Genomic DNA, 15,531 nt, shown 5'->3' on the forward strand with positions numbered 1-15,531 from the left:
TGTGGTGTTTTTACCAGCTGTGTTATGGCCACATTGCTTCCCTTCTGATAAAACAATGCATTCGCTTTTTTTCTCCGCCTCATTGTAGCGAAAATGGGCCCAAATATCACATTGTTTCTTTCTTTCTTCTTTCGTTGTCAGTAATTTTGACGGACAGGATCGTAACATTTCCGTCATAATCCATTATTATCCATCGCGTGCACAATTTATCAATCACTCGCGCTGACGGGGGGGTATTCGGTTAACGTAAGTGCGACCACTGCTCCCAAGCCCTGTTGTTGCCATTTTATTTTCTGTTAAATAAGGTTAGTTAGACCATGAGTTAGACCCGAGTCTTCCTGACAGCTGATATTTTGCCGCTGCCCGGTGTAATTCAAATCTACCGCTTCGGCACCACAGCTGCTGCCCAGCCGCAGCACCGGAAATGGAACTGCTGGGAGAAAAACTGACTATCAGAGATGTAACGTTATCTTTGATAATATTTCGTCTCCTCATTTTTCGTCAACGAAAGTAAAGAGAGATTTTGGCATAGTTTTTATCTAGTAAACTACATTTTCGTCTCGTCACTTTTTGTCAACGATATTGCATGATGATTTCGTTACAGTTATTGTTTACTGCCGTCGGTGCCGTCTCGTCATCGTCTCGTTTTCGTCATGGAAAAAAGGTTGTTGACGAACATATTTCGTCACAGTTTTAGTCAACAATTCAATTCAAATTCAAAACCTTTATTTATCCAGGTAAAATCCCATTGAGATCAATGATCTCTTTTTCAAGGGAGACCTGCAGCAGTAGGTTCCACAAGAAGACATAAAAACATAAACAACAAAAGGACATCATACAGCAAAATGTACAGGGATTACAATTTACATATTTAACCACATGTACAGGTACCAACAGCATCTGATTTTGTAGCATCCAACCGAGCTTTAAAAACATGTAGTGGTACTAGCTTGGTAATTTTTCATTCTTTTTGCAGACTGTTCCATGTTAGTGGAGCTGCACAAAAGCTTTCTTCCCTAAGACAGTCCTAGCACTTGGCACATTTAATAAAACCACAGCATGCGATCTCAGGCAATAAGTACTTTCAATTCGCAGAGAGATCAGGGAGCAGATATAAGATGTAGTTTATCCAACATGGCTTTGTAAATGAAAAAGTACCAGTGACTGAGCCTCCGTACAGTAAGTGATGGCATAACCGCCTTGGTATACAGGGTACAGTGATGCGTAAGTGCTTTACAATTTGTCAAAAATCTCAGTGCACTGTGATACGCAGCATCTAACTTGCTCAGGTAATTGGCAGGTGCATTCATATATAACAAATCACCATAATCCAGCACAGGTAAAAAGGTCACAGTGACTAGCCTTTTCCTGGCCTCAAGCGAGAAACAGGACTTATTTCTGTAAAAGAAACCTAGCCTAACCCTCAGCTTTTTAAGCAGGTTATTGACATGAAGTTTAAAAGTGAGACAGTCATCAAGCCAGATACCCAAGTATTTGTAACAGGTAACCACTTCAAGTTGTATTCCTTGCGTAGTTACAATATCCAAAGCAGTATCTGGTGTATTTTTAGCTTTAGCTTTCGATAAGTGCATTACCTTGGTTTTATCCACATTTAAAAGAAGCTTAAGCTCAGAGAGCTGAGCCTGAATAATGTTAAAAAACGAAATTAACACTAGTCAGAAGACGCTTAAGACCATCCTTTTTGATAAAGCTTATAGTTAGGGCTGATTAGATTCAGCCCCTAGTTTTGCTGATATAGGCTTAGTTTGTCGGGGGACATCTTACTTCTTCCTTCTCTCTGTCTATACCTGTGTACTCTCATGTTCCGATTAACCCAGCTTCCCCAAATGTCTTTCTTTTTGGTGTCTATATATGCCGGGATCCGGAGTCATGGATGATCCTGCGGTCCTGTGTCCTGGATCGCGAGCCCTGGATCTTGAGTCGTGGCTGTGGTCCTGGATCATAGGTCCTGGATGGATATCCTCGTGGATTCATCTTCCTATTATACACACATGCATTTCCAAACATTTGGACTACCTATGTTGCAAATGTATTATCTTTTCAATTTACACACAGCATCTATTGCACGTCTGTCCGTCCTGGGAGAGGGATCCCTCCTCTGTTGCTCTCCCTGAGGTTACTCCCATTTTTCCCTTTAAACTGTGGGTTTTCTCCGGAAGTTCTTCCTTGTACGATGTGAGGGTCTAAGGACAGAGGGTGTCGTATTGTCATACTGATATTCTGTACACACTGTGAAGACCACTGAGACAAATGTAACATTTGTGGTATTGGGCTATATAAATAAACATTGATTGATTGATTGATTGATTGATTGATTGATTGATTGAAGACAGCCCCGACTGTAAGAATGTTAAAGTATTTAAACACATAAGCGGGGAGGAGTTGTGTTGGTTGCTCCTCCCTAGCTATTTGTTATTGGCGATTTCACTTCTGGGCGAGCCCTAGACCGTGAGCTGGTAGTTCTCCATTGGCCGGTTTCACTTCTGGGCGAACCCTAGGCAATGAGTCAGCAGCCGTTGACTCCGCTCCATCTTCTTACAAGGAGATGTTAACAGATGACCAATGTATAGCTGGGATCACACACACACACATTTCATCATGCAGCCTATCACACAAATGTCACTTGTTTTTCTCTCTGAAAGCTATACTTGTATATGTTTAAACGTCATCGTCTCATGACATCCTTAGGATTAGTTAACTAACAAAGATTAACTGTTCTTATACCCTAAGGCCTTCTCTGAACTTCCTCTAACCTCGAAATCCGCTCACTTAGAATGAATACATCTATTGATAACTCAGAAGGACCATTGTCTCTCTAACTTGTGTGTGACCCAATCGTCTCATGGCCTCTTCTAACATCTGGAAACTGTAATTAAAGTATAGTTATATTGAGAAGGTCCAAGAATTGACATAATATTCCTCCTTTTATTAATTTAAGTTTCCAGATCATACAAAAAACTCTTACAGATAACCTACTGAGTTCCGCCCTTGAAAGCCCAAAATGACTTTCTGAAAAATACTTATCAACGGGTAATCATTTTACTCAAGGCAGAAATCACAGGTTGTACTGTACCTTACCTACTCACAAATAGCCAAAAAAACACCTTTTGATTATAACACAAAAGTGGAAGAAGAGACCATTTGCGCTAATCTACTTCTATTTAAAATGGGACATCATTTTAGGAATATATATAAGTTTAACACACATCCTATATATCAGGTGACATAAAAATGAATATACCAGAAATATACGCTGTATTAAACTTTCTGCTCTAACACGTTACTTTAGTAATGTATGTATGTTTTTATTTTTTTATTTTTCAAAAAAAAAAAAACAATAAAAAGAAAAGAGCACACAAAAAAAGAATAGCGCACAGTTTTTTTCCCCTTCGGTATTGTTTCCGATTTCTTCATCAAACGACATCATGCCAAACACCAGTCCCTCAGCCTTTAGCTTTAGCTCGGTGTTGACGAGCGACCGTGGTGTGGTTTGTTCATAACTTAACATTAGCTTTTCACTTCTGGTCATTAAATAAACGCCTCCGAGAATAATTTGTGAAAATGTTATTGCTGAACAAAACGCGTAAGTATCATAAAGTCTTTATTTGCTGTTGCCCTACGAATAAAACGACTGTCCTGCAGCATTCTATTGTAGTGTGGGACAGAAAGAGAGTTCAATACACTACTTGAACATAGTGAACATAACACACTACAAATACACATATATCCCATATATCTCAAAGGCTCACACTCGACACTGCTTTTCTTCAGCAATACAACCACCAAGTGCAAAGTCGATCGGATTAACGGTTGTTGAGGAAAATTGAAGCACATACTGTACTGTGGACAGAGACTCCTAGCGTTTTGGTTTAAGATAAGCAGTGAAACCAAAGCACAAATATATTCAGTAAAAGTTGGAAGTATTTACTGCAAGGTACATAAAGGGTTTTTCACACACTATGACCAGAAACAGATTATGCCATCTCTAGTGTGCACACCACTCTTTATATTTATTGTGCCTACACTGAACCCAGCTCTCAAATTAATTGAGCTCTATGTTTTTTTCTTTCTTACCTGCATTTCACAAAATGTATCAACTGCTGCCACCAAAAAAGATGAAAAGCAAATATGAAATAACAGAGGCCATATATCATCTTGAGTGCAGAGTCAGTAAGATAAAAGGTGCACTTCAGGTTTTAAAGAAGACCACTTAAAGCAGTAAGAGACACGCAAATCAGGTAGCATCATCTGTGTCTGAAAAGGGAATCCAATGGGAAGTGACTTAAACTGGAATTATTTGCAAAAAGGAATCCATTTGTAGAGAAGTCTATACGAAAATGACCCTACTTTTCACCTAATATATTACTACCCGCATTACATGCATGGTCTTAATGGCTGGTTGCAGGTGTTTTTCCTTACAGCATTAGACTTTGGCTACATCGCACACAGCTGCCTTTTCAATGGTTAGCAACAACCAAGGTCAAAGTTTAAATCATTCAAATCTAGAACGCAGCATTGGGTGGAAATGGATACTCACGCAAAAGCTTGCCGTTCGGCCATCGCCCACCGGATTGAAGAAAAACAATGACACAACACAATGAACAGGTAACCCTGAAGAGGTATGAACCTCTAAGCGAGTGGTTCCCAACCAGTGGCCCTTGCAAGTGGTCTGCCAAATAAAAAAAATTATAATTAAAATGTTTAATTTTTTTATTTTGTACAGGCTAAAGACACAAACATGGACACAACAATAACATATAGGAGATGACATTCCCATCTCAGACAAAAACAAAAACAGAAGAAATAAAGATACAGTCAGTAGGATCACTTCAACATTTCACAAACAAAAATAGGTTGACAACCAAAAACCACCAAAAACACAACATGTCAAGCATATTTATTGTTCCTTTAATCCCACTCTTCGTTAGAGCTAATTATTTCCCATTTCATGGCGTGTTGAGCCACCCTTTGATTTTTTGTGGCAATACTTTTTTCCAAAATAAATAGTATTTTTAATCTACTCGTCAAACACCTTAACACTTTTTGTTATATTCCATGGAATGCTCTTAACATCCCGATAGCAATGAATATCTTAAGTGCTTTGACAAAAAATCCATACAAAAATGTCATCTGTGGAAGCCGTAGTACTGTAAAAAGCACGACCAATCATCTGAGCCGGCCCGGCTAAAGTAACTGGATGGCCTACCTGCCTGTCAGCCTTCCATCTGTGCTCAAACTTATCTCGTGCCCTCATTGGTCATGTGCGCGTTCGTGTGTGTTGGAGGAGGGGCTCTGTAAGGAAGTGGCAGATGTTTTCCGGTTGTGTATTTTCAAATTCTAGCGCATTCTGGTTTCTCTAAAATTACCTACCCCACCTTTACATAAAGATTACTCCTTTTAAAAATATGTAGATTAGCCAGAAGAATAGTTGTATTTATTATTTGCCGCAAAATGATTTGCAAAACACGATTTGTGTGGAAACATTTTCATTATTACGATTTATTTTATTTTAACCTAGCTTTCCTTTATCTTTCTTGATCCTCCTTAGCAACGGTCATTACAGTCCTTGACCACGGTCTGTTCTACTGGATTTACAACGTGTCACATGTTCTGAATTGACCAATCAGAACATTATTTAGCCTCCGTATTGTTTATGGTTGAATGTGGGCCCTGAGTTGAAAAAGGTTGGGAACCGCTGCTCTAAGCTAATGTTCAATGCATCAAATGGTCCTTGTAACAAAACAACACCAAAAGCAGTTGTGTCTGAGTATAGACGTGATGGCAAAAAATGTAATAAAAGATTGTATAATGATTGGTTTCATTGATGCCTCTAAGGCTTTTGACCGAGTTAACCACCATAAACTGTTTTTAAAATTGAGACAAAGGGGTGTGCCTAACAGTATAATTAGGATCCTGGCTTATTGGTATGCCAACCAGAGCATGCGGATCAAATGGGGGAATGCAGTCTCTGCGCCATTTGGTGTTGGTAATGGAGTCCGCCAGGGGGGGCTCCTCTCACCATGCCTTTTTAATATCTATATGAATGATCTATCAGATGATTTAAGTGGTCTGTAAAACAGGGTGTGTGATTGGTAATGTGATTGTAAACCATCTTATGTATGCCGATGATCTGGCTATTGTTTCTCCTAGCAGTGCTGGTTTTCAACAGTTGCTAAATGTTTGTTCTGATTACGGAGTCAAATTTGACGTTAAATACAATGCTAAGAAGAGCGCTGTAATGATCTGCAGAGCAAAAGGGGATAAGAACCTTTGTTTTCCAACATTCTACCTGTCAGGACAGGTGCTGTCTGTTTGCTGTAACACTAAGTATCTGGGACACATCATCACAGATGAAATGGCTGATGATGATGACATGTATAGACAGCGGCGTGTCTTATATATGCAAGCCAACATGTTGGCTAGAAAACTCTCTTGGTGTTCAGATAAGGTTAAGGTGAACCTCTTTAGAGTTTATTGCACTCCTCTCTATACTGCCCCCTTGTGGGTCAAGTATAAGAAGGCGAGCCTCAAGAAGCTCCAGGTTGCATATAATGACTGTTTGCGTATACTGCTTAGAAAACCAAGGTGGTGCAGTGCAAGTGAAATGTTCTGTAACGCACGAGTCAACACGTTCCATGCTCTTTTGAGAAATCGAATGTACAAATTCATCTGTCGATTGAATGTTTCTCATAACTGTCATTATGCTGCTTTCAAATCCGTGTTTCAGTGCTGTCTGATACCAGTCACCTCTGTGGAAACATTGGTATAACTGCCTTTTTTTAATTTATATTTGAGTGTTGTATGTTTTGTAATAATGGACCAATAGTCTCTTTAAATAAAAGATGATGATGATGATGTATAACTTTGTTCTTCTGAGTCATAAATAGAAAAATTGTACACATTGTGGATTGGATCAGAAACAGGTTTGCTAGAAGCACATCAACTGATTGTTATTTGAGGTCCCCTTGCTGTTGAATCCATCCATGTGATCTGAATTATCAACCACCATCATCACAGTGCAATTTAATTGAAGGATAGAGAGCATTGTCTCTGCCACACATTTTCCCGCCACAATCAAAGTTTAAAAATATTTATATTCATCCATTCAGTTTGGTTTATTTTCATATACTCAAACTTTCTATCCTTTTCTACATGTTTTCTAATATATTAGTCTCACTCTTTATTGCCATACCTGCATGCAATTTATCAGCTCAAGTGTAAGAATAAACATCCGTCGCTTTGTTCAAAGGTTCCTGGATGTCAACTCCAGATTGTTTGGAATTATACTGTTTTTACTTTCTATACATACCCTCAGTTTCAGGTCAAGATGTCCCGCTCAGCGCTGTAACACTGAGGTAAAATATGATGACAAATCGTGCCTGCTTTAAAACATTGCACTGTTGAAAAGTTTGAACTATTGTAGTCGCGCATTTAATTATGCATGCCGTTCATTATGCATTCATAAATGCATTATTCAATGTGCAAAAAGTCTGGTGTTGTTTAAAACAATTACTTTAGTGGAACACTGACATTTTATACAAGAGTTCATGAATGGTTAATCACGGATCCTGGTGACTCCGGGCAAACAGTCATCCCAGATCATTTGGAGAAAAGCGACATTCTTTTGCTTTCCTCGGCTGAACTTGTCTAACCTCAGTTTAACCCGGGAGCCCTGTTAATGAGCCAACATCTCTTCTCTCTATCTACAGTTATACAGGCCAGGAGTAGGTCAATAGCATGACAGGGTAACGTCTCTCTTGGGTGCTTTAATCAATACATTGTAAAGCTCCCCTGATCTTGGAGACCCCCAGGGTGTGTCCAAGGTCAAAGAAAATGTGGCAACTACCCAGTAAATCTGTCAAGTCCCATGGTGATTTGCACCAAGATGAAATGCCATCTTATCCAAATTAGGCTTGACAAATGCCAGTGAGGGGTTTACGGATGCAGGAAGAATCTAGGTGAAATTGACCAGTGGGTTGTATCAAAAATACGTTGAGTCAAAGTGAAGATAATCTCTGCATAGGAACGCAGAATTTATGTGCAACAAGACATGATTTTAGTATTCGAAGCAACCTGTTTTGTAGTCTGACTGAGAAGTATTGATCACGTTTGAGCAGGTTTTGGTTGTATGCAGCTAAACTGCCCATGTTGAGAGCAGAAAAGTACAAACGCATTGACCGGAACGTATTATCGGAAACCCATCGTATTTTGTTTGATGAAGATCTAGCTTTATAATTTGCGCCAAATTAGTGGCACCGCCTGCTGACCAATCAGAGCTCAGTCAAGTTATATAGAGAGGCGAAGTCCCGCCCATACTTCCGACCCATGGGACCTTATTTCGGAAAAATTATGAATTGAAGTCAATGGAGAGAGAAAGGTTATCTTTCCATCCCGTTTGAATTGTGCCATGAATTACACATATGATGTTTGTCAATCTTAAAAAATAATTTCCATATAAAAAAAGTCACAGTTTGTCTTAAAACTGTTGAAATATAAGACTATGAAAAATACACAACTAGAAAGACTACAAATCCCAGAATCCCGGTCCCTCTCGCTGGCTCTTACGGAACCGACTAACTCACCTTTTGTGTATGTACAGCTCTCAACATGCCCAGACTTGGAGTGATTTTAACCTCTTTTAATACTTTTCCCCTCATTCTGAAAGAAATAAGTGAAATGCGAGACGGGAGATGTAGGTCATTGAGCGGTTTCGCACAAAAAATGTCTTACTTCACAGTTTTACAGTTTTTTCATCTTTTAAATTGACAAACATATGTGTAATTCGTGGCACAATTCAAACGGGATCGAAAGATAATCTTTCTCTCTCCATTGACTTCAATTCATAATTTTTCCAAAATAAGGTCCCATGGAGCTCCCCCGGAAGGGGATTTCGCCTCTCTATCACAGGATAAAGGAAATACAGTTTAAACTGCCGTATGCAGAGAAGACGCCGGCCGACGTGTCGCACTTATCATTCATGTCACATCATCAATCAGATCATCGATCATATAATATCATAATATATCATATATTTCCTTATCTGAGTCAGCTTCTCCAGCCGTATCTGGCCGTGCAACACTTAGTGTCACATACTGTATGCAGAAGTATTATTTTAAGCAACACATTAGGTTGACGAAACACTCAACTCAAATGTAATTAATGTCAGATCCACTCAGGGCAGTGATATCATAAAACTGTTAACAGTTAGCAGTTGTTCTATATTCACCTTGCAGGTACAACTCTGTGGCTTGTATCCTGGATTATATGTTTAAGTCATGGATGTTTAAAGTTCATATTTGTCTAATATTAGTTTACTTTTCATTAATGAAGTATGACGCTGCGCTGTCAGTACACTTGTCCCTGTTTGTGATTGGTCAAATGTAGCTAACCCCGCCCCTTTCACGTGAACGCGCTCTCAGCTGGAGAGAGAAACCCTGGCTTGATTTACCGAGTTGATAAGCAGGGTCGTAGGACCATGGCGAGATCTCGTTTGTTAGGGTTAGTTAAGATAACTCAAACATATCCAGGGTCTGTTGAACTGGCTTCGTAGTACAGGGCACAAGTGGCTGCATAGAAGCGCTAATGTCAAAGACACAAACATTATACATTATATTTGTATTTTACCAGGATGCAGTGACAAAAATTTGGGAAGGCCTAGCCTTCCCTAGCCTAGAGTACCCGCCGCCCCTGCTACTGGCTACTTGTGAAAATCTGGTAGTAGACTTTGCCTCTCAACTCCACTAATCAAAACTCTAGTTGCTAACAGGACTCTGAACAATGAGTGTACAGAAAAAAAAACTAAACCTGTATATCTGCTAGCTACACCGGAAAACCCCAAAATATTAGCCGTTGCGCCAAGAGGCTTATCATCGTTAAACCGATAGCTGATGAGTGAAGAAAACTCACTGATACATAAAATGTGCCGTGTTTGTACTCAGGTCAAGCAATGATATGTCATGTAATTAGTAATGTGAATGATCTTGGTAGGTGCTAAAAAATATTTAACAAGAAGTAACATAGGGATGCAACATTTAGGAAATGTTCAAGGCAAAAACAGTCCAGTAATTTATGGGGAATTATTCATTATTATCATTGCTGACAGTGACACCGTGGGTATGCATTTTGAACAAGACCTACTCCTTTGTGTAAATGCCAACCTTTTTCAATTAAACTGAATTTAATAGAAAAAACCCTGATTTCCCTGTTTTTCTGTCTCTGCTATTGTTGGGTAATTGTCTGTCCATATTGAACAAGACCTACTCCAGGGGTGGCCAACCAGTCAGAGGTTAAGAGCCAATATTTTTCCATTTTACTGCAAAGAGCCACATCAAACACACAGTCACTGATACCGCTTGTTTCAGTTTTTTGTTTTCTGGAGACAATATTTCAACCACGTCACTGATGCATTTTTGTGGCATTGGGATATATATTTTTTAAATCCTCTGGAGCAGAGAGAGGAGCTGTGGATTATTGTTATTGATTAATGCATCAGTGTTTCTTAGGGTCAAAAACACTAAACTCACAACTTAAAATGAAAGCGTTTAGTTTATTTAATAAAAGAGCACATGTTCAATGTGAAAAGTGACAGTAGTTATAGATTATTTGCAATTTGGTGCTATGTATATATTAAAAAATAATAATAATTATATATATTTTTTAAACACCTTGAATTCCAGGGGGGGCGCGGGGATCCGTTGGCGGGAAGCAGCGCCCCTCCAAGACAATGGTAGGGGAAACACTGGATAGTGTTTAATCAACGATAGGTTTCCCCCCCCTCAAAGGTGATTGGTTCACTGCATCACAGGTATTATTGTGATTGGCTCTTGGGCCACATCAAAATTAGACGCGCTGTCATCCTCTCATACTGACACCTGACACCACACATACACACGTAGGGAGAGCCGGGACGAAAGTAACACGGGACGAAAGTAACGGAGCGATTTTATCCGAGCCCAAACAACTTTGACCGGCCAAATTACGTCAGAATTATCAGCATTCAATACTTAACAGACCTACTAAATATCATGTTTAACTGTCAGGAGTAGCTAGTGTTGTCACGATACCAACATTTTGTTTTCGATACCAAGTCAAGAATTGCGATTCCGATTCTTTTTCGATACTTTTCTTAAAAAAAAGGTTAACAGCCTTAAATGTAATTATTGTGCTTTATTTCACACCAGAACCATAACCATAACACAAACTTTTAAACAATGAGAACAATAAATAAAACAAATGACAATAATTCGTATTAAATCAAATTAATACATTTCTTACAGACGGGCCTCGTGGTGTCCGTGGCTTGCCCTCACTGTCAGAGATATAGCTCAAATACTTCCAAATGTTGCTTCTGGCGTCTTTTTTGTCAACAAGCCGAGGGGCAGCGGCAGTTGCACTCCCACTTGCAGCCATGCTTCTCGTTTTCTCACATGCTCTGGCAGCTAGCGCATGCACGAGAGAGGGGAGGGACTTAGAACGTGCTTGAGAGGGAGGGACTGCAGGCACGGCTGCAGTGCAGAGAGTGGAAGCAGAGCGCTGAACACACACGGCTCTTATTAAACGGCGCTTTCTCACCGGAGTACTTTTCTCCGTCATTCTTAAAGTACCGATACTAATGAAACGGAGGAATAGTAACGTTTTTAACGGCAGGGTATCGCGGTACCTTTCAAGTATCGGTACACCGTGCAACACTAGTCAGGAGTCAGTGTCTCTCCCCCAAACTCACACATATACAATTCGATATGAACTGAAGAGCCGCATGAAACTAGGCAAAGAGCCGCATGCGGCTCGAGAGCCGCGGGTTGGCCACCCCTGACCTACTCATTTGTGTAATTGCCAACCATTCTTTATTAAACTGAATTTAATGGAAATAACCCTGATGTCCCTGGTTTCCTGTCTCTACTATTGTTAGAAGTGAGTAGATAATTATTAACTGAACAAAAAGTCTTCTTCTCACAGTTGTGGACCTCCACTAGAGTAGCAAGAACTTATGCCTCCATCATGGATGACGCTGTGTGCACTGTAGAAAGCCTGGATGTGAGCAGCAGAGAAACAGCTATTTTCTATGTAAATCAAAGCTCAGTCATACATGCCCTTCACTCATGTCAAAGATAGCTTTCTGAGTAAACAAGTGCTACTTAACGCGAAAAGATGTCCAAGACATTAGTGCACTTTCCCGTATTCTGTGTAGCAGATTGTCCTTTGATGGTTGGTATGCAGCCCAGGCTCCTCAAGAGAAGAACTAGGATCAGCAGGTGAGTGCATGATGGATAGTCGTCCTACACTGTATACAATGGACAGAACCGGAGAGGCACTTTGCTTGGCATGCAGAGCTTCCCACCCGTCTTGTCAAGCTTAATCACAAAGTGGTGCTGCAGAACTGAAAAATGTCCTCTTCCCCTACCAGGCATAAATTCACTCAATTTTCCAAATTAAATTCTGATATTGTACAGACAGGTACGTTAACAAGAACTTACGAGGTAAAATTATAAGGCAGACGTGAACACAAACAAAGTCAACTACAACAAAATGATGATTTGAAGTTACCCTTACATTAAGAACATTATTCTTCATTACTGTATTGGTAAGTGTACTCAATTTATTGTTTAATAATTAAACGAGGAGTTGTATTTATGTGCATTTCCAGTACGGAAATCTGAACGTTCGATAAAGACATGTTTTGTTGAGATTTTAGAGTCAAAGGTTTTTCCAGAGGTAATTTTGGATACCTCTTTTTATCACCCCATAAATCTGAAAATAACGTCAGAAGCCTTTTCAAAATAAAAATCAATTCCAGCCATGTCTTCAGGACTAAATGTTCCATAACTCAGGCTATGAATGATATAGGCTATGAACAAACCACCCAGTGACAACCTTCAGAATATAGATGTAAAACCGGAGAATTTGGTCTAAGTGCTACTGATTTGTAGATTTCTCCTTATGAGGAAACCAGCCATACTGTTCTGCAGGTGTCTTGTACAATTCCATACATTGTACAAGACACCAGAGGAATAGCACAAATATAACTACTAGACCACTATAAAACTTCCCCAGTTTATTACTTACATCAAGACAATCATTTTATTACATATTATTTGAACTAGGAATTTAATTCTAACTTTTGGTAATTTTTTGAGAAATCTACAGCCACACAAAAGCAAAGTGTAGTAAATTAAACCCCTCAAAGTGTATTTTGGATGTTCTCTTTTCACTAGTCTGAAAGAACACTTAAAGCAAAATAGCCCATCTCAAAATGTACCATTACATAAAAAGCAATGTTTTTGCCTGTAGAGTCTCATCTTAAACCCCTGTATGTAATACTCTTTATCTACTCCCACCAATAATAGACTTTTTTCAAAGCAGACATTTTGATGCCCCAATTTAAAGAGCAATGTTTAACACAGCAGTGCTGATTACACTGAGCTTTTACTGACGCTCATTTCAAATCATTTGAAGTCATTTACTTGGGCAATTGTAGTTCCCAAACTGTTTCTTTTTGGGTTTACAAAGAAAATACGTCAATGGAAGACAACAGATTGTTCCCAACTGAGGCAAGTCTTATGTTCTTGCTGCATGTTTACAGCTCAGGAAAAATTGTTATTGAAATCTTATGGGAGTCTTAGCAAGCTTGGACAATATACTGTGAGACAATATAAAGGTATCAACCGTTAATCCCTGTAATTTACTGGGTACTATTAGGTGCGTGTGCATTATTTGATTTTAACGTCGGAAAATATACTGCCACAAAATATATCAATACAACAATACAATTAAATTACACTAGATCTGTATCCATATCACCTACTGTATGTGAATAAAAGCAAGCAATTTCACTTGGTTATTCCTACGCATTTAACAGGCAGACTGAATTACTTTTAAAAGGGCCCTATTTAGCTCATTGTCAGGTTCTTATTTGTATGTAGTGTCTCTACTGTGACATGTCTCCATGCTTTAATGTTCAAAAAGCTCTTTATTTTTCTCATACTGCCTGTGCTGCAGCACCTCTTTTCACTCTCTGTCTGAAACCAGAGGCCCAGTCTGCTCTGATTGGTTGGCTGAACGGCTGTTGTGATTGGTCAACTGCTTTTAGGTTTCCCACCCTTTGGCCTATCACTCTAGCCAATATAAGCCCGAGTGTGATGTCACTAGCAGGGATGCAAATTCATCAGGTATGAAAAAGGTGACAAGGATTCGAGCCCCCCGACCCCACAGAATATCGGCTTTAAAATGAAGAATAACAGGATTTTAGCAGTCAGAACAACTAAAGCAGCAGTGTTAATAAGAAAGAAAGAGTCACATCTAATAGAAATATATAAAAGCATTTATTTTAATTGTGTAGCAGTCAGTTTATAATTTTGGCAGCACTGTTGAGCATTTTGAAAATGTATAGTCATGCCTCTGTGCAAGGCTTAGTCTTTCTATCTTTATAGCCACTGGTGTAAAGTAACTAAGTTCATAAACTCAAGTACTATACTTGGGTACAATTTTGAGATACTTGTACTTTAAGTATTTCAATGTTTTGCTACTTTGTTCTTCTTCTCCTCTACAGTTCAGAGGTAAATGGTGTACTTTGACTCCACTACATGTATTAATACCTTTAGTTACTTTACAGATGTGGATGAATGATGTGAAATCTAATCAAGTGTTGAATCACACTTTAGTTCCACCTGGAGTAAATCCACCAGCTACCCTGCAGTATACAAAGTCATTCAAACTAGCTGCACCTTTACCAGCTTTGAGAACACTTTCATGATCAATCATTATAGAACATATCCTATATTATTCTGAAATGGACCAATCTGCACAACGACTACTTTTACTGTCGCTACTTTCACTATATTTTGATGACAATACTTTTCTACTTTTACTTGAGGAACATTTTGAATGCAGGACTTTTACTAACAGAGTATTCCTACACTCTGATACTTCTACTCAAGTACAAGATCTGAGTACTTCTACTTTAACTATATTTTGATAATACTTTTTTACTTTAATTTTAGGAACATTTTTGACTTTTACCTGCAGGATTGTTCCTACACTCTGGTACTTCTACTTTTACCCAAGCACAAGATTTGAGTACTTCTACTTTTACTCAAGAACAAGATCTGAGTACTTCTACTTTTACTCTCGTACAAGATCTGAGTACTTCTACTCTAGTACACGATTATCTGAGTACTTCTACTTCTAATCAAGTACAAGATCTGAGGGCTTCTACTTTTACTAAAGTACAAGATCTATACTTATACCACCTGTTTATAGCCTATGAAAAAAACTATTAGAAAACGAAAGCTAACGTTAGCAGATAGTGACAATGTATGCTTGATAGCAAGCTCAACGATAATACTGCGACAGAAAAACTTTTCAGTGCACATCACCCTTTGCCACTCCGAACGGCCCGTTCTAACAGCTGTTCACCAGTGGTCCAGTCTGTGCCAGTGACTCCGGTCCACAGTTAATATTAACGAACGCACCCGTAGGTAATGTAGCTGCTGAAGCTAGACCATCATCGCGGAG

The sequence above is a fragment of the Gymnodraco acuticeps genome, unplaced genomic scaffold (genome assembly GCF_902827175.1).
Source record: "Gymnodraco acuticeps unplaced genomic scaffold, fGymAcu1.1, whole genome shotgun sequence".
In the NCBI taxonomy this organism is placed as follows: Eukaryota; Metazoa; Chordata; class Actinopteri; order Perciformes; family Bathydraconidae; genus Gymnodraco; species Gymnodraco acuticeps.